This window comes from Arvicanthis niloticus, chromosome 26, assembly GCF_011762505.2.
Source record: "Arvicanthis niloticus isolate mArvNil1 chromosome 26, mArvNil1.pat.X, whole genome shotgun sequence".
Classification (NCBI taxonomy): Eukaryota; Metazoa; Chordata; class Mammalia; order Rodentia; family Muridae; genus Arvicanthis; species Arvicanthis niloticus.
The window spans coordinates 16506147-16527834 of record NC_133434.1 but is presented as its reverse complement, the minus strand read 5'-3'; the positions used below and the strand labels follow the sequence as shown (position 1 = coordinate 16527834).

Below are 21688 nucleotides of genomic sequence, written 5' to 3'. Positions count from 1 at the left end.
CTGTACCCCTTTTATCTCATTCTCTTGCCTCATAGCTCCAATGCTGTAATAAATAAGAGTGGGGACTTGGAACACCCTGTGTTGCTCCTGGTGCTGAAGAGAGAATGCTTTGGTTTTTCCTCATTACAGTCTAACATCAGTTACAGGTCTGTTGTAGTTAGTCTTTATTGTGATGTGCTGCAGTTCTGTTCATAGGTTGTTTTGTTCTTCAGTTAAAACTTATTACGAAATACTCGCTAACAAAACCCATCACATATGCAAGCTAACCAGACTCAAAGTCTATACATCTCAAGGAATTTCTATAGCTAAAGTAGAGACCATGAAGGGGTGGTTGTCAAGGGTGAGGAAGGACTGGGTGTAGGTAATGAACACAAAACTAATTGTTTTTCTAGTTTTAACTCTGTCAAAAAGTTTTTGCTTTTGAGTGAAGGATAAGGCCATAAAACTATATTTGGCCATGAAAGTGTAAAATCTAATGTGAAGTCCTGCAGTTTCAGAGTGGCCATTTTTTTTCTGTGTTTGTAGTCTTCAGAGGTTTCTCGTGAAGGGATGTGAACTTTCTGAAAACTCTTTGTGTCTGTTGAGGTGGATGACCTTGTGATTTCTGTTCTTAAGTGTACTTAAAACACTGAATTGAGTATCTTTTAATTATTGAAATTCTTATGTCAAGCATCCCTGCATCCCTAGAATGAAACATACTTGTGCTCTTGAATTCTGCTGGGGCAAATCTCCTTGAGATGCTTTGTTTTTCTGTTTATCAGATGGTGGCTGGGTCCTTACAGGGGTTGGCATCAAAGTAATGCTGGCATCACAGGTCAGTTCAATAGTTCTTCCTATTTCTACTTTAGGTGGCTTGGGGAGCATTGTTGGTAGCCTTTAGCTAGAGTTAGAATGTATCCATCTGTCTGGTTCTGGGTTTCTCCTTGTGGGAGACATTTTATTGTGATTCCAACTTCCTTGCTCGTTATGGATCTATTTAAGTTCTTTGCCTCTTCTCGATTTAATTTTCGTAGGTTGTATGTATGTAGGAAGTGAGCCATCTCTTCTAGACTTTCTGATATATATATATATATATTTTTCCAACACATTCTCTACTGATTCTCTGTATTTCATAGGGATCTGTGGCTACTGGTACCTTTTCATCTCCAGTTGCATTAATTTGGGTCTTCTCTCTCTTGTGGTTAGTTTGACTTGGGGATTGTCTGTATTCTTTAAGTCTTTGTTTGATGGTTTCTATGTATGGTTCATTTTGCCTCCATTTCCTGTAAGCTCTCATGCCTGTTAACTTTCTTCTTTAACCCACGTTTGCTATATCCAAAAGGTTCTGGTCAACTGTGGTTTCCTCTTTATTTGGCTCTTGGGATACTGTGGCCTCCTCGCTGACTCCTCCAATCAATGACCCAATGGTTATTCAAGAGCATTTTATTCAGCATCCATACATGTACGTACTTTCTCTTGTTATGATTTCTAGGTTGGTTTTGTCCACTACCATCTACTAAAATATAAGAAATTATCTTTTTTTCCCTACTAGTCAGGACTTGCTTTAAGGCCTATAATGTGATTTATTTTAGGAGAAATTTCATTGGCTTCAAAGAATGTGCATTTCTAAGGTGCAAGGTGAAAAAAATTCTGTGAAGTTTATTTGATTGAAAATAGAGTAATTCTGACGTCTGTTGTATTTTTGTCTGGGAGACCTAGCTACTGCTCGGAGTGGGGTATTAAAGTGACCTATGTCATTGTCCCTGTACCTATATATGTTCCTTTATGTTCTATAATGTCTGTTTTGTACATTTGAGAGGGGTAAGCTGGTTCCTGCCATTGTGCTGTTTTCCTGCTTGGGTCAATTATTACTGGCTCTTCTTGGTTCCATAGATTTTTTTTTTATTAATTAATATTGTGTGAAATCTGTGTTTGAGTGTGGATACACGTGTGCCACGGCAGGTGTGTGTCTGTGGTGGTCAGAGGACAACTTTTGGGACTTCCTCCTCCAAACAGGAGTCCTGGGGATCAGACTCAGGTTGTGAAGCTTTTACTAGCTAAGCCATGTGTCACACACCCACCCACCCCACCCCCCCGCACCCCGAGTACCCTGCGTTGGCTCTTTCCTTTTATCCTTGCATTTCCCTTCAGTGCTTGCAGGTTTGCTGAGCTGGGGACCATTGGTTGTTTCTTAATTTTTCTCTGTTCACCTACTCCACTCTTTGCTCTCACACTTGAGATTACTGGGTCCATCCTTTGGGTCTGGCATCCTGTTTTGGATATAACACTAGCTTGGTGGTCATAAATTACTTAAAATGTCTTTATTTCTATTTTGTTTTTTAAAAGACAGATTTTCTGAATATAGTAATTCTTGTTGGCAGTTACTTACTTTCAAGGCTTGGAACACAGCACTCTTTGCTTTCTTAGCATTAAGGGTTTCTGCTGAGATGTCTAATGCTATTGTGACGAGCTTGCCTTTGTAAGAGAGTTGGCATTCTCTCCTGATTCTTTTAATGCCATTTCTTTGTTTTGTACTCTTAGAATTTTGACTGCAGTGTGTTGTGATGGGGTTATTCTCTGGTCATGTCTATTTGGGGTTCTAAAAACCTTTTGTGCTTGAATATGCATTTCTTCCCCTAGATTTGGTAAATTCCTCTATAATTTCATTGAATTTTCCTACATCTTTAGAGTCTTCTCTCAGTTCCTCTTTTGTACCCATAGATTCTTAGGTCTCTTCAGCAGACGTCAAAATTCTTTGAGCTTATGGCCTTGCTTACTTCATTTTCTCTGTTGATATCTGGATGTAGTATTTCCTTTTCTGTCTCTTCCATCACTGATGCTGTTTCCTGGTTGACTATAGACTTCTTGGTGATTTGGAAGATTTTTAATTTAAATCACGTGTCTGTGTGTAGGTATGTGGATTCGAGTACAGGTGCCCATGGAGGCCAGAGGAGGTGTCAGATGCCCTAGAGCTGGGGTTCCAGGTGGTTAGGAGCCACCTTTGCTGGTGCTGAGAACCAGATTCCAGTTCTCTAGATGCACATTATGCTTTATTTACTGCCAGGGTCATCTCCCCAGACCTTTATCAGTGATGTTTAGGATAGTGCTTTTTATTTGACTGAGGTTTTTGTTGACAACATGGTGCTGCTTTGCTTTGTCATGATCTTAGTTTCCATACTAAACTTCTCATCCATGCTGTAGCTATGTCCTCGGTTGCTTGCTTCACTCCATTCATATGTTCCTTTGCTTCTGATTTGCCTCACTGGTTATTTTTTTGAATAACTTCAATTCCCCCACCCCATCTCAACCCTTTGAATGTCACTGGAATTTTTAGTTAAGGGGTTACATAGTCTGGTGGGGGTGCCATGTTGCTTTCCTTCTTCATGTTTCTTATGTTTATGTTACAGTTAGTTGTCAGTTGTTTGGTTGTCCCTTGCAGTTTTATTTAACTATTTGTCCGGTGGGCATCCTCCTTTGGAGGGCTCAATCTCCATTACCACTCAGGGAAAAAACCCACTGTATGCAACAGCAAGATACAGAAATATAATACATTAAAATTATTACTGTACCACCAGTAGCCACAGAATAAAAAATGGCAAAGACAATATGGAGTATATATTAGAGTTAAAATTATTTAAGGTACATTTAAAAAAACAAATGAATTAAATAATGCATATGGTCATGGAAAGGAAAAAAAAGAAAGTAAAAATATGGTTAGATAGAGGAAGGGAAGAAAAGCATCATGGGTGAGAATGACAGGAACAGGGACAGGAGAAAAGGGAGGAGAGAGAAAGAAACTTGGCAACACAATGAGGGAAACATTCAGATGAAGTTGGATACATGTAAGCAGAAGAATGAAAAATTAAAGTCATGAAAGCTTTTTATTTAAAGTAAAATACTAGCCGGGCGGTGGTGGCGCACGCCTTTAATCCCAGCACTTGGGAGGCAGAGGCAGGTGGATTTCTGAGTTCGAGGCCAGCCTGGTCTACAGAGTGAGTTCCAGGGCAGCCAGGGCTACACAGAGAAACCCTGTCTCAAAACACACACACACACACACACACACACACACACACACACACACACACACACACACAAATACTAGCCAAGGTACAAGAAAAGAAAAAAAAAGAGAAAGTATAGTAGTCTAAGAAGGTGAAGTATGAATAGCTTCCTTCTCTGAACGTGAACTCTTTCTGGCTTGTGGACAGGTGTCAGCGTGGCCTGAGTTTCTTACTTTTCTTTCTTTCTTTCTTTCTTTCTTTCTTTCTTTCTTTCTTTCTTTCTTTCTTTCTGTCTGTCTGTCTGTCTGTCTTTCTTTTTTTTTTTTTTTTTTTTTTTTTTTTTTTTTTGGTTTTTCGAGACAGGGTTTCTCTGTATAGCCCTGGCTGTCCTGGAACTCACTCTGTAGACCAGGCTGGCCTCGAACTCATAAATCCGCCTGCCTCTGCCTCCCAAGTGCTGGGATTAAAGGTGTGCGCCACCACCGCCCGGCCTGTCTTTCCTACTTTAAGCTGGTGCTGAGCCTAGAGTAGTCAGAGATGTCCAACCCTGCTGTCTTCCTTCTAGAGCCCTGCCTCTGTTGAGCATCAAGGGCATCTTCTGGCTATAGTTACTTAGCCTCGCAGTCCATGTTCCCTCTCCCTACAGTAACTGATGCTCCAGACACTTGGTATCTCAAGTGTGTTTGGAGGTTAGGAATGAAAACTCATCACTGGGTCTATCTCTCTCTCTCTCTCTCTCTGTGTGTGTGTGTGTGTGTGTGTGTGTGTGTGTGTGTGTAGTGGGGCAACACATGTGCTTTCAAAGCCTGCTCAGCAATAAGCATTCTGCTGGAGAATGATGCTGCAGAGGTCAATTACAGGTGACTGCAGAATTCTCTGTCCCATTGGCAAGGAACCTTGTGGCAGGCAGGAGGTATAAGAGGTTGGGCCTCTCACTGACCTCAGGCTTGGGGTGGTCAGACTCTGGTTATCCTCAGGTGATGGACTTATTTCTCAGCCTCAGAAAGTACAACCTGACCTTTTTGCTATGTTCCAGCTTGGCTCTCATCTTCTCCATGACTGGTCCTTAGGGTGTCTTCCACTCTGGGTCTGTGGCAGGCTAAGTCCAGGCCCATTGATGTGTGATTGTTTCTTGTTATGAGGTTCCCAGTGTAGCTTGGCTTTCAAGATGGTACCCAACTGCAGCAATTTGAGCGTTGGGGAATGGCAAAAGAGATGGATTATCCAATGCTGGTCTATCACGTTAGACATCCGGGGGCATCTTCTGGCCACACTTACTTAGCCTTGGAGTCATGGACCAGGCAGCTCACCCTAGGGTTGCTGATGCTTTAGACATCTGTTATTTCACAAGCATACTTGGGGAAAAGGAAAGGAAACCCGGCTGGATAGAAAACCCAACTGGATTTGAGGCTTGCTAGAATAGTGGGCTTATCTTGTTGGTAGGACTTTTCTGTTTTCACCAGGGTGAGCTGGTTTTCCATGAAGCTTCTGATTTTCTTCTCACTGCTTACAGGTCACTGATAGAGATGAATGCTGTCTCCTCCTCCCTCAGCCTTTGTCCTTCTGTTTCTCCATACTTCCCAGCAGTCCATCTTCCTCTTCGTGATTTCCAGGGCTTCTCAGGTCTTTCTCTCTGTGGAACGGAGTTCATTCTCTGCTGTCCCAGCTCTCTTCTCCTTCTTTGCTACATCAAGGCAACTTTCAACCTTCCATCTTCCTCCCTCCCTATTTTAAGCCATCTTTCTTACTGTGGTTGACAGGGACAGGCTGGAGGTGATCTCTCTTTCCACCACATTATCTTTGTGACCTCAGCTCCTGCTCATTCTCCTCCATCTAGGCTGCCATTTTGCTATTTTTCAAACATGCCGAGGATAACTCCTTCTTACAACCTTTGCATTCACTGTTACCTCAGCCCAAAATGTAGTGCTAAGATCCATTTATGGCTTACTCCCTCACAGGCCTCAGAGTTTGCTCCAGTGTTATCATCTCTGGAAAGTGTGCTAGCCTGACCCACTGCATTGCTGCTTCTCATTCTTTCTTTTAAATCTTACATCTATCTATCTATCTATCTATCTATCTATCTATCTATCTATCTATCTATCATCTATCTATATTACCTAGTGTACGAACTCACATCTATCTACTATCTATTATCTATCTATCTATCTATCTATCTATCTATTGTGTGTATGTGTGTGGGCATACATGTACTGTGGTGTGCCTGTAGATGTTAAAAGACAACTCGGGAGTCAACGTTCTCCATCCTTCCATGATGCTGGTCCTAGGAATTAAACTTGAGGCTGTCAGACTTGGCAGCAAATGGATTTATTAACGGAATACCAAGTATTCATTGATGGAGGTCGGGCTGACCAGTCAAAGTACCCCTATTTCAACAGTGTGACATAGATAAACTAACTTTTTCTCCTTTTTGGCGTAAGGGCTTCAGGGCAGGGATAAGATGATAGTGTAGACCCTTTTAGAATTGGCTTTCTCCAGGGCTGCTAGGGCACATCATCTCCTTAACACAGGCAGCCAGTCCTAGCCTCTCTCTTCTGCTGCAACATCACGGATCCCTCTGTCCAGCAGCTCTTGACGTTTACCAAAAGTTCTCCTCCATGAAAGTCCCGTCCTTAACACCTTATAACTTCCAACAGTCACATTTTTTATCAGCCTGGTCATGACATTGTCCTTCTGGCCTAAGGACCATATTTTCTAAGAAAACAAGCTTCTTCAAAACACACAGTCCTTCTGGCAAGCAGGCGAATGCTACATCATCTGTGGTGGACGCCAGCATTTAGGAGGGAATAATTTTCTTTCATCTGTTCAAGTAAATCTTTCCCCAACACTTGTAAAGCTGATTGCCGCCAATCCAGTGGAGCAAACAGAGCCATTTAGAGGGGAAGGCATTAGTAACCAGAAGATACTTAGAGCATTTAAAAGAGGGCAGACTCTTTTTTCTGTTCTTATTTTCTGCCAGGTTGCGGGCTTTCTTTTTTTCTCCCCTCTATCCCCAGCATTCATTAAGTCTTCTGGTTTTGAGGAGGGAGGTGGAATATATTCATGTGTCTTTCATTGCATAGCATAATGAAAGTATGGTGAGATAACATGCTGTCTATACGCACATGCACATGTCTGAGTATGTATGTATGTATGTATGTACGTATGTATGTATGTATGACTGTATGCATGCATAGAGGATGTGCATATGTAATGCACATGCAGCTTTTGGACATGGCAAGAGAGAAAGAGGAAAGAGAAACTCTCCCTTTGAGCTCGTTCCCTTTCATCGCTGTCCAGACATGAAAGGAGGCAGTGCCGACATCTGCTAAGCTCCATCCTGGCCCCGGTGCTCATTCCCCATATCCTATGCACCAGGCATCGCTGTTTTTTACCTCTCGCAACTCAAGCATGGGAAAAGAGGAGGGGGGAAAAAAAGAAATAAAATAAAACACTTCCTCCAAAGAGCATAGCCACGGGAATCGCAGGACTAAGAGCAAATAATGATTTCCTTCTCTGCTTTTTAAGTAAATACTGCTGCACAATGAGCTATCGGGCAGGACAGGTGCAAAATAATAGACTGCTTTTCTGGCCTCCTCAGCCCCCATGGGGCCACTGCTAACTGCATCGGGTACTCAATTTTCTTTTGTTATTTAAAAACATGTTTGTGGATTCCTGTGGGGGTGGGGGAGGGGGGGCGAGCCCTGATCTAGAATCACCAAGAGGATTTATATTTTTGCTTTATTAATGGAAAGCTACCTGCCGGTGCCAGGGTTTGTCTTCCCGGGGAGGCTTTTAATGCATCTATCCAATGCAATGGGGCTTGGGAGGGAGAAGTCATTCTAATCAGCATCCTGAGTCTTATGTCAGCACAGATACTTGGAGCAGCTTCCCCAGGCCTCAGTTTCTCACTCAATAACAAGAAGAGGGGATACTTTTCTCACCTGTCTCAGGGTGTTTGTTCATGGTAAAATGATTTCAAACGTCACGGTGGCCTTGGAACACCACAGCTCATCAAGAAGGTAAGAGGGCACAGGAGGGAGCAGCGGCAGAGGTTCCACTTCAGAAAGGTTTTATTCAATTGGGTAATTAATCCTTTCGCATTCTCCATCTTTAGAGCAGTCCATCACTTCAGATAAAGCTGGACACAATCGCCGGAACATCTGGCTGGAGGGGACCCCAGAGCTTGTCTCATTCAGAGCCTCCGCCTTCAGACTCAGGATCTCTGTGGCTGTGATGGACTTGGTCTTCACCTCCTGTATTCCTCAGAGGCACCAGTCATTATCAAAGGACAAGTCTAGGATAGAGAGGACCTGTAGCCTTGAGCAATGATTTTTTTGAAGATATTGTATTATTGTGGTAATTACAAATTATACAGACCATCTCGCATTTGCTTACCTCCTCTATCTGCCGAGAAAATAAGAGTCATGTTTTTAAAGATGTATTGTATTTTTAGTTGTGAGGATATGTGTGCGCGGGGGTGGTTGTGTGTGTGTGTGTGTGTGCACACAAGTGCAGTGTCTGTAGAGACCAGAAAAAAAGTCTCGTGCCCCATGAAATTAGACTGGCAGTTGTTATAATGCCCAACATGGGCACCAGGAGCCAAACCTGGGCTCTCTGCAAGAGCAGTTGTGCTCTGAATGGATGAGCCATCTCTCCAGCCTATCAGATCGATCCTTGCCATCTGCAATGGGACACATAAGGATGCTCCCCCATTCCACATCCAGCTTTTTCTCTGAGGTTTTTACTGCAGCACCACAGGCACTGCCTTGAAGCTGGAGCATTAGAGAGGCTTCTGTTGTGATGCAAGTCTAAAAAGAGACCTTCCTCTCTTTCCAGAGCCTGGATCAGTAAGCAAAAGTGAAGGGACTAGAGAAGTTTCTCCAGGTCTAAGCTGAGTACACTCTGCTTTGCCTTCAGGAGCGCCTTCCTCTTAGAAGCTCCAGTCCTCCAGGGGCTGCTCCATCTCACCATCCTTACCTCTAGGATGTCAGAGCTTTTGATGTGTGCTGTGACTGGGAGGCTAATGTCTGCGGTGGAGCTAGACCAGGATGAGTCAGCGTCCACAGCTGATGAGGTCCAGCTAGTCCCCCCCTCCCCCCCCCACACATTGTCTTCCCCTGTTTTGTTAGGCCTTGGACCACTGCTTTCTTTTCTCCTCAGGATGATCCCGGGGAAGATGATCTCACACTATCTGGAAATCCAGACTTGTTACTTGTCATTTGGTTGCAAAACTTTGCTCAATTTTCTCTTCACTGGTCCACTTCCTGGCTTCTGTGGGAATGATGTATTAATTCATTAGCATTTATTAACAACTGCCCAATTTAGTTGAATAAATTACCAGAAACTGTGGCTTCTAGGTCTAAGGCCAGGGATACTTTGACAAAGAGAAAAGGGAAGGGTTCAAGGACATGTCGAGAGCTGAGAGCAGTGCCAGGAGAGGTCCTAGCAGTGGGTGCCCTGGTCAAGGTCTATGATTACCTGGGCAGAAACAGGACAGTGGCACTGCTGGAGATGGGTGGCAGAGTCCATAGGACACCTGTCCATCTGTGTGACAGACACACAGCTGAAGACAAACTGTGCACCTTATAGTTTGTGTATGAATACATCTTTTCCACTAGGTGGAGTCACGGGAGAATAGAATTTCAAGACAGGAAGACATTAAGAATACTGAAATATCAGGAAGCTGAGGCTTTAAAATTAATTTCTATTTTAATTTATGGTATTTTATTTTAGATACAATGTCTTGTTATGTAGCTCAGGCTGACCCTGAATTCACTGTGTGCCCAAGTTGCCCTTAAATTTGCAATCTTTTTGCTTTGGCCTCCAAAGTCATAGGTGTGCATCACCATACCCAGATGAGAGCTGGATTTTACTTGTGTTTTTGTAATGTCCTACCTATGTACTAAATCATTATTTAAGCCCCAAGCCAGAGTTTCCTCATCTCAGGAAAAGCAGCGATGATAATTCATAAAATTATCCTGATTATACCATGAATAGAAACTTGAAAGTACCAGCCCATTGGTGTTCAGCTACTGTTAGATATTGTCTTATACGCTCAGGGCTACTGTGGTGTAGTCCTACAAGAAGACGGCTTACAGAGATGACTTAAAACAAGCTTCTCATAGTTCTGGAAGCTTCAAGGTCTAGGTCAAGGTCCCCACATGGCTGAGTTCTGTTGAATGGTGTCTTCAGAGCCAACAGGCTGATTGATTGCCTCTCTGGTCTCAGGTAGGAGAGATTGGAAGGAAACACCTGGCTCCTTGGTGTCTTTTCTTCTAAGAACAAACTCTCACAAACTAATTACTTCTGAAGTCCTAATTTCAAATACCATCGCACAGAGCATTCAATTTCAACATGTGAACTGGGGAGACAAAAACATTCAGACCAAACCAGATACTGTTATTGGTTTCCCTCAACCTCCCAGCTGATGGACTCTCGGCCTGTAGATCTGCTCCCAGAGAGTATTTCAGAATGATCTTTTCACCCGGCACATTCTGATATTCCTAATACCAACTGCACCCCTGGAAGTGTTTCTTTAAAAATGCCCTTAGCATTGAGGATAATTTAGGTGCCCCCCGTAGACATATAAGAGAAAAACAGTCAATATCTAATGTATAACAGAAGAAACATAAAGTATTTAATAAACCAAATAAACATTTACAGAAACAAATACTAGGCTTGACTGTAATAAACAATCAAGGTAAAAGACTATTAAATTGCACTCTGTTTTGAAAATGAAAAAGGCTTAAAAATATGAACAGAGAGTCTTTCCAAGGATCTGGGGCAGGGCGAGCCACCCACCTTCTGCTTGCAGGGGTATAAAGAGGTAGAACCTCTCCAGTATGTCCAGTATGTACTGTCACAATAGGAAGCAACAGGCTCGAGGCAAAAAATGAATTCACAAAGCATAAAATTTAGTGATGAAGTTGAGGTTTCAAATTAACAAAGCATGGATGAATGATCAATGGGTGTAGCTGAGACAACTGAATGGCCATCTGATAAAATATTCATTTGGATCTCTATCTTGCCACTTATGCCAAAATGAACTCCAGGTGGGTCACCAACAGGACAAAGGAATCCGTGAAGGCCCTTGGAGAAAGCAAGGGAGTAATCCATTAAGATCTGAAAGTGAGGAAAGCCTTTGTATAAAGATGACTTCATTTTTGTTTCCATAAATATATGATTTATTAGGTGCTAAAAAGCCAGAAAAATATTATCATGTGAAATACAGCCCAAGCTGGTGACAGCAACTAATACTTCTGCGAGCAGATTCATGTGGTGAACTCATGTCATTTGTGATTCCAAGAGGCTTTTACAACACTTTCCACAGGGAAACCCATGCAGACACAGGAGGACGAGGCTCCCCCGGTTCTAAGCCCGGACTGGACCCTGGGGTAAGGAAATTTTACTTTTCCTATTTTCTATTTTTGTTGGTTTTATTTGTTTGTTCTTGCCTGTAAATACATGGAGAACAGCAATATGGAGAAAGAAAGTAAAACTATTTTCTCAATGTTTTTCAGTTTTTTAAAGAATCTGAGACCACACTGGGTTTTTAATTTTGTTTTTAGGAAGAGCATAGTGTGAATATATTGTATACTGCAGAACTCCTCCAGTAGTTTCTGGGGCAGTATCCTATAACTGGAATCTTCGTTACTCCTGCAGCAAATGGACCAGTGGCCTCACTGAGATGGATAAAAACTCACATTATTCTACGTCAAGTTCTAGACTACCGGACTTTCCTACTGAATGTATGAAAACTCTTAGCTCTCAGAGCACAGTGGGTAGGTGAAAGACAGCTTATATTTAAAGAGTGCCTGTACATCAGCAGAGAAAAGCAACCTCTCACTAGAGATTGGGAGAGGATATGAGCAGCCCACAGGAAAGGCAATACAAACGGCTTTCAGAGGGGTAGAAAGGTCATTGATCCCATTGCAAGGAAAGACATGCAAAGTATAGAGAAAAGACACCATTCTTCATGTGCCACCAGGGCAAACATCGGAAGTAGGACGAGATGTTGGCAATGAGTGTGGGGGAAGCCAAACTTTTAAGTGCTGCTGGTGAGAACATCTACAACTGCTGAAGTGGGCTATTTACCAAGTGTGGCGGTTTGAATGTGAACATCTCCCACAGTCCCCAGCATCTGAAAACTTGCTCCTCAGCTGATGGAACTGTTTTGGAGAAGTGTGGCCCTTCTGGAGGAAGAGGTCACTATGGGCAAGCTTTGAGGGTTTAAAGGCTCATTCTACCCTCAGTTCCCTAGCAACATATAAAACCAGGTGTGGTGGTACATGCTTTCCTTGGCTACACAGTAAGTTAGAGGCCAGCCTGGGCATATGAGACTCTATTTTTTAAAAATTCAGTTACACACCTAAGAGCTTATTTGAGACCATACTAATGATAGGGCACTAGTTAAATGTGTCATTTAACATAAACATAACATCTCGTTACATAACACCTAGAAGAACGTGACTAGTCTTTATGGACTGATATAGAGCAATACTAAAAATCAGTTGACAAACAAAAATCAACCAAAGAAACAAACATAGCTCTGAGTTCAGTTCCTCAGCACCAGACGCTGCAGTGCTGGGGAGAGAGAGGCAGGAGGGTGTGGCTGGCTATCAGCTCTGCCTGAATCAGTCAGAGACTTGGTTCTTCCCAAAATAAGACAGAAACTAATTGAGGAAGACACCCGACACTGACCTCTGATCTCCACACACACACACATGTATATATGTTCACATATATCCCCTTACATTCATATGAATTCACATGTACACATACATACACCCTACACAAACACTCCAATATGGATAGACTGGGTTTATTACAATAAAATTTGTGAGGGAGAATTTTTTTAATCAAATTTCCAATTTTTTGCATTGAAATTGTCACAGGTATGAAAAATAGGACTGTCCTTGGGTAGGGAAGTTAAGTGGCAGGGGCACAGAAATATCAGGTAGGTATTTTCAGCATGTACATATATGCCCCCCCCTTTGCATTTTTATTCTGGTTCAATTGCTAAGGCATAAGAAAAGATGACTTATTTACATCAAGATTTAGAGGCCCGATCTAAACAGCAAGCCATAGTGGTTTGAGTAAATAAATTATGATATATTCATAATAGACAATCATGAAGGCATCAGAAATGAAGTTAGGGAAGGATGCTTATACATATGGTGAATAGTTTATGTTATATGGGTAATTTTGGACATAAACTAGAAGATGGAATGTTGTTATATCTGTAAAAAGAAAAACATAAAATGATGTATGATCAAATAAGGAAATGTACCTAGGAAAGGACAAGAAGTATCTGAACAAAAATATCTTCTTCACACATTTCCTTGTGTTCTTGCACGTGGGTTCTTCAGGCTGCTGGAGGCAATGATGTGTACAAAATATCATGGTTCTGGTACTTATGGAGTATAGTCTAGCAGGGGAGATGCCAAATGAGGAAAGAGAAAAGATCCAATGAGAAATAATGACAAGAGTTGGTTGGACAAAGCATCCCTGGAGAGCTGCTAAGAACAGGTCACCAAGGGATGATGGGGACCTGGGCAGATGGAGCAGTGGGTGAGATCTGTCATGGAAAAGAAAGGGACCCAATGAATGCAGAGCATGTGATGGGGAAGAATGGAACCAAAAGAACCAATGGCAAGAGCCCAGGAGCTCAGGCACAGAACATAAGGCTCGGTGCTCATGGCACGGTGCACACGGGACCTTAGGGCTACAGCGAGGAACTAAGATTTTATTCCTTATGTAGCAGTTTTGAGTGTTTGGCTGTTGCCGAACCTGCATCTCACTGAAGGTAACATGTCTGTCTTCTATCTACTTTTAAGATTTCCACCATCTGTGGGAGTCTGAAAGTTCACCATGCCACGTTCATGAGTCGAGTTCTGTCTTCTTGTTTTGTTTGGACTCTCGAAACTGTCTTTAAGCATTTCTGGAAAATTCTCAGCCACTGTTGCTTCATACATTGTCTCAGCTTCGTTCTCCTACCCATGTAAATCTTGAATTAAACAAAGACCAGGTCTGTTTCTTCACTCCCAACCCCTCTTATATGTCTTCCACCAGGGGTAGTCGTCTCTAGATACTGAGGGAGTTCTGTTTCACCAATTCCTGTGTGCCATTAGACCCATCAGCTCAGCCACTATTACTCTAGTTGTCATTTCTAAAAATCTCACGTATCTCCATCTCAAATACCCTAGCTTGTGCCTTTGTAGGTCCCCATGAAAATATTTTGAAATCTGTTTTACCTTTGGGCAAACACATGTCTTCCATCATGCTTCTGTTAACTTAGTATGGAGCTGGTGGCTCTATTCTCTTCTGTCTCTTGTTTAGAACGACTTCTCTCTCCAAATTATCAGTTGTGCCTTGGTATTTTCAGCTGTGCTTTACTCACTGCCCTTGGGCGTTATTTTTGAGACATCTCTGAAACCTAGAAGCATTTTCTAAACAGATGAGTTGTGTTTAGTTTTGCCCTGATGCACTTCCAGAGTTTGGCCATAGCGAACCAAATGCATAGCAATGAATGGCCTTTTCAGTTCCAAAGAATCTATCCCACATATTAATTCGATGACCATTTTGTGCTTATAATGTCTAGGGAAGAGATTATTTTCCAATGTCCTGATCTCCATAGAGCTAAGAACATGTTTTAAACTCCCGAGATGGCAATCCAACATCTGCTCTTTGATACACCCTACACGCCACCTCCAGCTTTCTGTAGAAGATGGCTATCGTTTTGTTTTGTTTTGTTTTAAGACAAAGTTTCTCTGTGTAGCTCTGGCTTTGCCAGAAATCATTCTATAGATCAGGTTGGCCTTAAACTCAGAGATCCACCTGCCTCTGCCTCCGGAGAGTTGGGATTAAAGGTGTGCGCCACCACTGCCTGGCTGAAGATGGGTATCTTATTGCACACCCCACCTTGAGACTCTTGGGGATTTGATTCTTGTTTCCATTCTCTCGTGGGCCTGTGACTGGCTGACCCGTTTCAGGAAACGATGAAGGAACCAAACTCACTATTCGACTCTCTGGATTCTTAATTTCCTTTACCTTTTGATGAGGTAGTTCCTTATCATATAATTGGTAATTCAATGTTTTAAAATGAATTTTTAAAAACACTTTTAATTTTTAGTTGTTGTCAGCACAAGGTTTTCCAAACAACTGAGCTGGCCTTATTTTCAGAAAAAGTTAATTCTGAGGGCAGTTGGGAGCCACTAAAGGCATTAGGCAAAAGAAGACCTGATCCAATTCACCTCTCTCTCTCTCTCTCTCTCTCTCTCTCTCTCTCTCTCTCTCTCTCTCTCTCTGCTCTCTCTCTCAACTTTGTATTGATTCTTTGTGAGATGATTCTGATGGGGGTGTAGGTGAGCCAGTCCCAAGTATCACCCTTGTACCCACATCATGCACCCCAGTCCTACTCATTTCCCCGACTCCTAATATCTGCTCTTTACCCCTGCAATCTCCTCAACAAAATAAAATAGCAAAAAAGAAAAAAACAAATAATAAAACATAGAGAATATCTAATCATGGAACCTGTAGTGTGTCCCACAGTCTATTTATTCATCTGTCTAACATCTTCACTTGCAAATGTTCATTGCAGTGAGTCATTGGTTGGGTTTGAGCTCTCTGGCTTCTGTGACATCATCAATATTGGAGGCTCACAGGGACTCCTCCCCGTTATCCTGTTGGATCAGCAGGACTGGTCCTTTCATGTGTCCCAACCATTTGCAGATGAGATAGACTTTGGAGCGGGCCAATTCAGAGCCATGCAACTGGGCCTGGGTCATAGCTGAAGTGATCAGCACACTGCCTCTCCCCTATGTGCACTGCCATGGCAAGCACGCCTGCACTGCTCCAGCTACCACAGCTCTGCTGCTCTCATGCCCTCGGGGCCAGCCATCCACACCTATGCCTTCAGAACCAGCTCCACTGTGTTGCCCAGTCTAGGTGTAGGGCCCACTCTCCCAAGTACTACAGCCTGAGAGAGGTTGGGCCAGCTCTCCCACTCTCACCCTTGGGGCCAGCTCACCTGTGCCCTCTTCACCAGGGCCAGATCTACTGTGCTACCCAGCCAAAGGGTCTAGCTCTCCTGAGTGCTGCAGCTGGTGACAGGCAGGACCAGCTATTCCAGCTGCTGAAGGTGAGAAGGGTGAGTGGGGGAGGGTATCACCCTTGTACCCACATCACCTCATGGAAGAGAAGCAGAGCTAGCTCTCCTATGCCCATGACCCTGAGGTCAGCTTTCCTGACTACTGGAGGTTGGGAGGGCTTGGGAGGGAGCATCACCTCTGCACCTGTGCCAACCCACAGCAGATAAGTGTTGGGTTCAGCTCTCCCACACTCACCCCCTTGGGACTGGCTCATCTACACCCCCATCAGAGTCAGCTCTACTGTGTTGTCTGGGTGAGGCACATGGCCCACTCTCTGGAGTGCTACAGGAGGTGAGAGATGAGGCCAGCTCTCCACAGTGCCATAGTAAGTGAGGGGCAGGAACAGTTCTGCACAGCCCCTGGACATCCACATGGTCCCCAGTAGCTGCCCCAACAAGGGACATTCCCATGTTCTCTAGTGGTAAGATGGGCCATGGACACCAACCCCTGCCACTGTGTAGCCATAGACCCAGGCCCCACCATGGCCCCAGGTGGCAGGGCTGGCCACTCACGACACTCCACCCTCGAGTCTCTATTCTATCTCTCCATAATGCTCAGGCCGCTCCTCTTCTCTCTCTCTCCCACCTGACCACCACAAGCTTGCACATTATGGCAGCTCATGCTGCAGGCTAGCGACATAGCTGGCAGGGCCCTGGATGACATCCTCTGCATTGCACGGTGGCAAGCGGGTGTCTACAGCCCACCTGTGCTGTGTGTAGGTCGGCAGATCTCTGGTCCACAGGTCTCTGTCTGTCTTCCTTTTCTAGCTCTGTGCTGCCTGAATTTGATTTAATTTTTCTGAGTCCTAGGCATAAACCATCTTTGGCCGCCAAGCCAGGAATCAAGCTAGGATGAGCAAAGGACTGCCACCTGCTCTGCCTCTGACTGATATAAGAACAATACCACTAACAAAGGTGTCTCTGCCCATCGCCGGGGGTACCCCCCCCATCCTCCATCTCTTTCATTTTCTGTTGTCGATACAAGACTTTGCTGTGTGGCTCTGGCTGGCCTAAATCTTAACAAATATACCAGACTGGTCTTGAACTTGTAATGACCTCTAGCCTCTGCCTTCTGAGGATTATAGACATGGGCCACCACACCTGATGGTTTTTCTTTTCTTTTCTTTTCTTTTCTTTTTTTTTTTTAAATCTGTAATATGAATATGGGGCTGATGAGTCAGGCGTGAAGTCAGGGAAGTGAATGGCTGTAGTCTGTTGAGGAGGTGGTGGCCCCACTCCACGTGACAGAGGACAGATATAGGTGAGTGGAGCTGTGTTTTCTAGATTTGATTAAAGAAACTGAGATGATTGCATACCAGAGGAGGAGGGGAGTCATCCAGTCACCCACTTTCTGTCTTAAATATTCACATGAATAGTGTTGTCATGGGGAGAGGTGCCAGATATATGGTAGACGGTACTGGTTTGGTCCAGGATGGTGTGTGTGTTTCCTATGACTGTGTGTCTGTGGTGTGTCTGTGGTGTGCATGTGTATATGTGTGTGCATATGTGTGTGCATATGTGTGCATGTGTGTGCATGTGTAGAATTTAGAGCTCAAGCATAAGTTTTTGTAATGCTTGATATTTATCTAAGATATCCAGATATTACCATTAATAACGATTATTTCACATGGTAAGAGTAAGATAAACTTTCTCTACATTTTCACTGTTAGGTATGTGTTTCATCTTATCTTAAATTTTTAAAACTTATTTTATGCGTATGGTAGTTTCTCCTGCATATCTGTCTGTGTACCACCAGTGTGCCTGATATACAGACACCAAAAGAGGGTGTCAGATTCCCTGGGACCAGAGTTTAAAATGATTATGAGCTGCCATGTGGGAGTTGGGAATTGAACCCAGGTCCTCTGGAGATGCAGTTGGCACTCTAAACTACTGAGTCATCTATCCAGTCCCATTACATCTTCTTTTTATAGAAAAAAAAGTTATTTAAAAATAAAGGTGGGCTGGCTAGATGGCTCAGTGCTTAAAGGGCTTGCTTTTCAACCCTGACCCCTGGAGTCCATGTAAAGGGGAAAGAAGAGAACCAACTCCCATCAAGTTGTCCTCTGATCTACATATGTGCCCACATGGATCACACACACACACACACACACACACACACAGGCACCTCTCTCTCTCTCTCTCTCTCTCTCTCTCTCTCTCTCTCACACACACACACACACACACATGCACATCACATACACACACAGGCACATCCCATAAAAGTATATTGCATTCTCTCTCTCTCTCTCTCTCTCTCTCTCTCTCTCTCTCACACACACACACACACACACACACACACACACACACACACACATGCATATCACATACACACACATTACATACATACAGACACATCACACTTATACAGGCATATCACACACACACATACACATACACACATACACACATACACATTACATACACACAGTCCCCCCCCCCACCCCCCATCGCGGAGGTATATCACACACATGCGTGCACACACAGGCACACCACACGCTAAGGTACATCTCTCTGACTTTCTCTGACTCTCTCTGTCTCTCTCTCACACACACACATTCACACACCACTCACAACAATAATAAGTTTAAAACAGTAATAAAACGAAGCTTCTGCACACCGTATAAAGTACAAGTTCTTTTACCTGGGACAATTGCTCAGTGGTAGCGTAACTTCCTAGCTGATGTGAGGCCTGGACTTCTTCCCTAGCGCTGCTAAAAAGACATCTTTTTGGAAGTAGAAACGGATGACTTCCTGCTTTTGTTTTGTGTATACTAGTTGTGTGTTTCTCTGTCTCCTACACTGTGAACCAGTTTTGATGTTTTTGTCTTTCGCTCTCCTTCCTGTCTGTCACGTTGCCCTCCACACAGTCAATGCTAGATAAAGGCTGAGTAAATGAAACAGTTTCCCAATAATTATAGATCAGACTTTCTGTGAGGATGTTGTAACCACCTACATCTTTCTCATTCAACCATGTAGACAAAGCTCGCTTTTTCTCACTACTAAACTCGGTGTGTTAGTCAGCTGCCTGCCACTGTAGGGAGATGCCTGACACAGAATCCTTATGAAGTAAAAAGAGTCCTAGTTGGTTCATATTACCAGAGGACAGAAGCCTAAGATCAAGCACGCATCCTCATCGTTTGGCCTCTGAGAGCTGCAGGCAGGAACTATTATAGTTTGAATCTAGAATATTCTTTAAAAGTTAATGTGTCAAAGATTTGATCCCCAGCCAGGGGGGTAGTATTGGGGGTAGGTGGGTGCTGGGAACCTTAGGAGGCCGAGTCTACTTGGCAGAAGTAGGTTATTCAGGAGTTAAGTTTTTACTCTTGAAGAGTCCTTAGTTGGTCTCCCTCCACCTCTATCCTCGCCCTTCCTCCTCTTTCTTTACCATTTCCCTTTCTCCTTCCTCCTTCTCTAACCTATCCTCCTCTCCCATTCTCCTCCCCATCAGGATGTAAGTAGCATCAATGTCCTTCTTCCTATATTCCTCCTCAAAACTCTCAGCCTCAGTCCAGAGTCAAGTGACTGTGCCCTGAACCCATGAGCCGAGACAAGCCCTTCTGAGTTGCTTGGGTTGGGTATTTATTCCGGTGGCAGAAACCTGTCGTGGTTGGAAGCATGCGTAGAAGCCTGCTGTGACTCAGAACACGGAGGGGAAAAATGCACGGGGTTCTGTTTGTTTCTTTTGCAACACCCCAGAGAGCCCAAGTAGTCACACAGGTTTGTCTCATAATCCCCAGTCACCTATCAACCCCATTTCCCAGCAGTGCCACCCAAAGATATATAAGTTTTTACATACGGGCCTGAGGGGGTACCCTCATGCAAACCACAGCACTCAGAGAGGTTGGACATCAAGTGTGATGAGCATAGCGGGGAAACCTAATGTCTCCGTAAGGCTGCAGTGGTATCAACCATTATGCATTTGTTTGCCTCCAGGCTTTGTGACAGTGCAGATGGTCTGGAGACCTCCCCCTGCTCAGGACCCCCAGACACAGCACGGACCTGCCTTCCCCCATAATGAGTCTCCCCTCTCTCCCACAAGAGCAGACTGTAATGATGATATTTCACTCAGCAAATTCTGGAAGAGAATGGAGGTTGGTTCCCTCTTGTTTTATTGTCTTCACTGTTACATAAGACTAAACCTTCTTAGAGATCCCTGCATGTAAAACCTGAGATGAAGCCGCCTCTAAGGAGCTACTAGGCTCCTCTCGTGTTAATTATATACACACTCAGAGCCAGACCCTGGGAAGGCCATATAGCATAGGCAGGTATTTAAAAGTCAAATCCACCCAGCCTCTCAATGGGGCAGTATGCAAGATGTACAACACAGATCAGAAAAATGACAAACATGTCCCTAGTTCCATAACTCCCTCCGCCTCTTCTTCCCTTTCTGGAGTGTCTCCATCCAGCTGCAACCTCAGCAGTGAACAGACAGAGACTTCTCAGAGTTCCTACAAGGAAACTACCGGGGTACCAACTCTGTTCCAATGATCTTCCCTTTGGCAGGTTCTCAGAGGGCCTGTGCCAACGCCGCAGGCTATCTAGGGAGAACACCCAGCTGGCCACCCTGAGGAACACTGCCACAGAGACACAAAGCCAGGCCCGAGCAAGCAGAGGACAGCTGTCGCAATGGCACTTCGGGGAGTGGAGGCTGCCTTGTGCTCTGTGTCAGCAGGGCACCGAACAGCATCTGCAACCCACAAAAAAAGCCAGTGCTTAACGCAGACATGCGTGCTGCTGCTTTCTCTGTCCTCCCAGGATACGGAAGATAGATAGCCAGTGCATGCTTTCTGCCTCCAGCCATGTCCTCCAACCCTCCTGCCCATGGCTTTGTTCCCTAGTAGTCAGGCCACTTGAGAGTTGACACCCTCCCTGCATGACTGAGTGGGGCAGCAAGGGGTATGGAGATTGGTTTTCAGGTGATTGGTGTTCAAGCTAAATTTTCGACATTCTGAGACTTTCCTAGCTAACAGCACTGGGGCCCAAAACATGGCTGAGGAAGGGTCAGGGATGCTGGTGCAGCTGGAGGCCCAGTTCTGCCATGTCTTGACCTAGAAGTGGGTACCGAAGCCCCACCTGCATTCATTCGCTGCTCCCCTAGGAGCAGCTATCCAACAATCCCACAGCTCGGCTGAAAGCAGCAGGAGAAATGTCAAATACTTCATTAAAAGCAGCAAGAGACTCCATTGTAAGCCCACGGCTCTTGCCCATCAAAGATCAGACACGGGGATCCAAATCAGCTCTGGTTTCAATCAGAGACCAGATACTTGAGAGGGGCCTTTCGGTGTGCATTCTTTCTATGTGCAGCAGGAAGCCCCACTCTGGTCTCTCCTGTTTCTATCTTATTTTTATACCTCATAGAGCCCCTCAGGAACTGCTGCTGGGGACACACACACACAAACACATGCACACGCACACCCTCATTATGCTGAGGCAGGGGGACACAGTCAAGTACTTCAAAAGCTAGGCAGACTTGAGGTTTATAGAATTCCAGGAAATGTCTCTTCGCCTGAGAAAGGTTAGTGTTTGGAAACAACTTTAATCTGGCCAAAGAAAACAGAGA

The 21688-nt window shown here is 44.1% G+C and overlaps 1 protein-coding gene and 1 non-coding gene across 7 annotated transcripts in view; both read right to left on the bottom strand.

Moving 5' to 3' along the window:
- Nucleotides 1-21688, bottom strand: part of Nxpe4 (neurexophilin and PC-esterase domain family member 4) — a 247174-nt gene that overhangs the window by 204502 nt on the left and 20984 nt on the right. The gene's annotated exons all lie outside the window — the stretch shown is intronic.
- On the bottom strand, nt 16926-17068 carry LOC143439494 (small nucleolar RNA SNORA48). Its single transcript, XR_013107716.1, has one exon. It is a non-coding gene; the product is annotated as a small nucleolar RNA SNORA48 (small nucleolar RNA).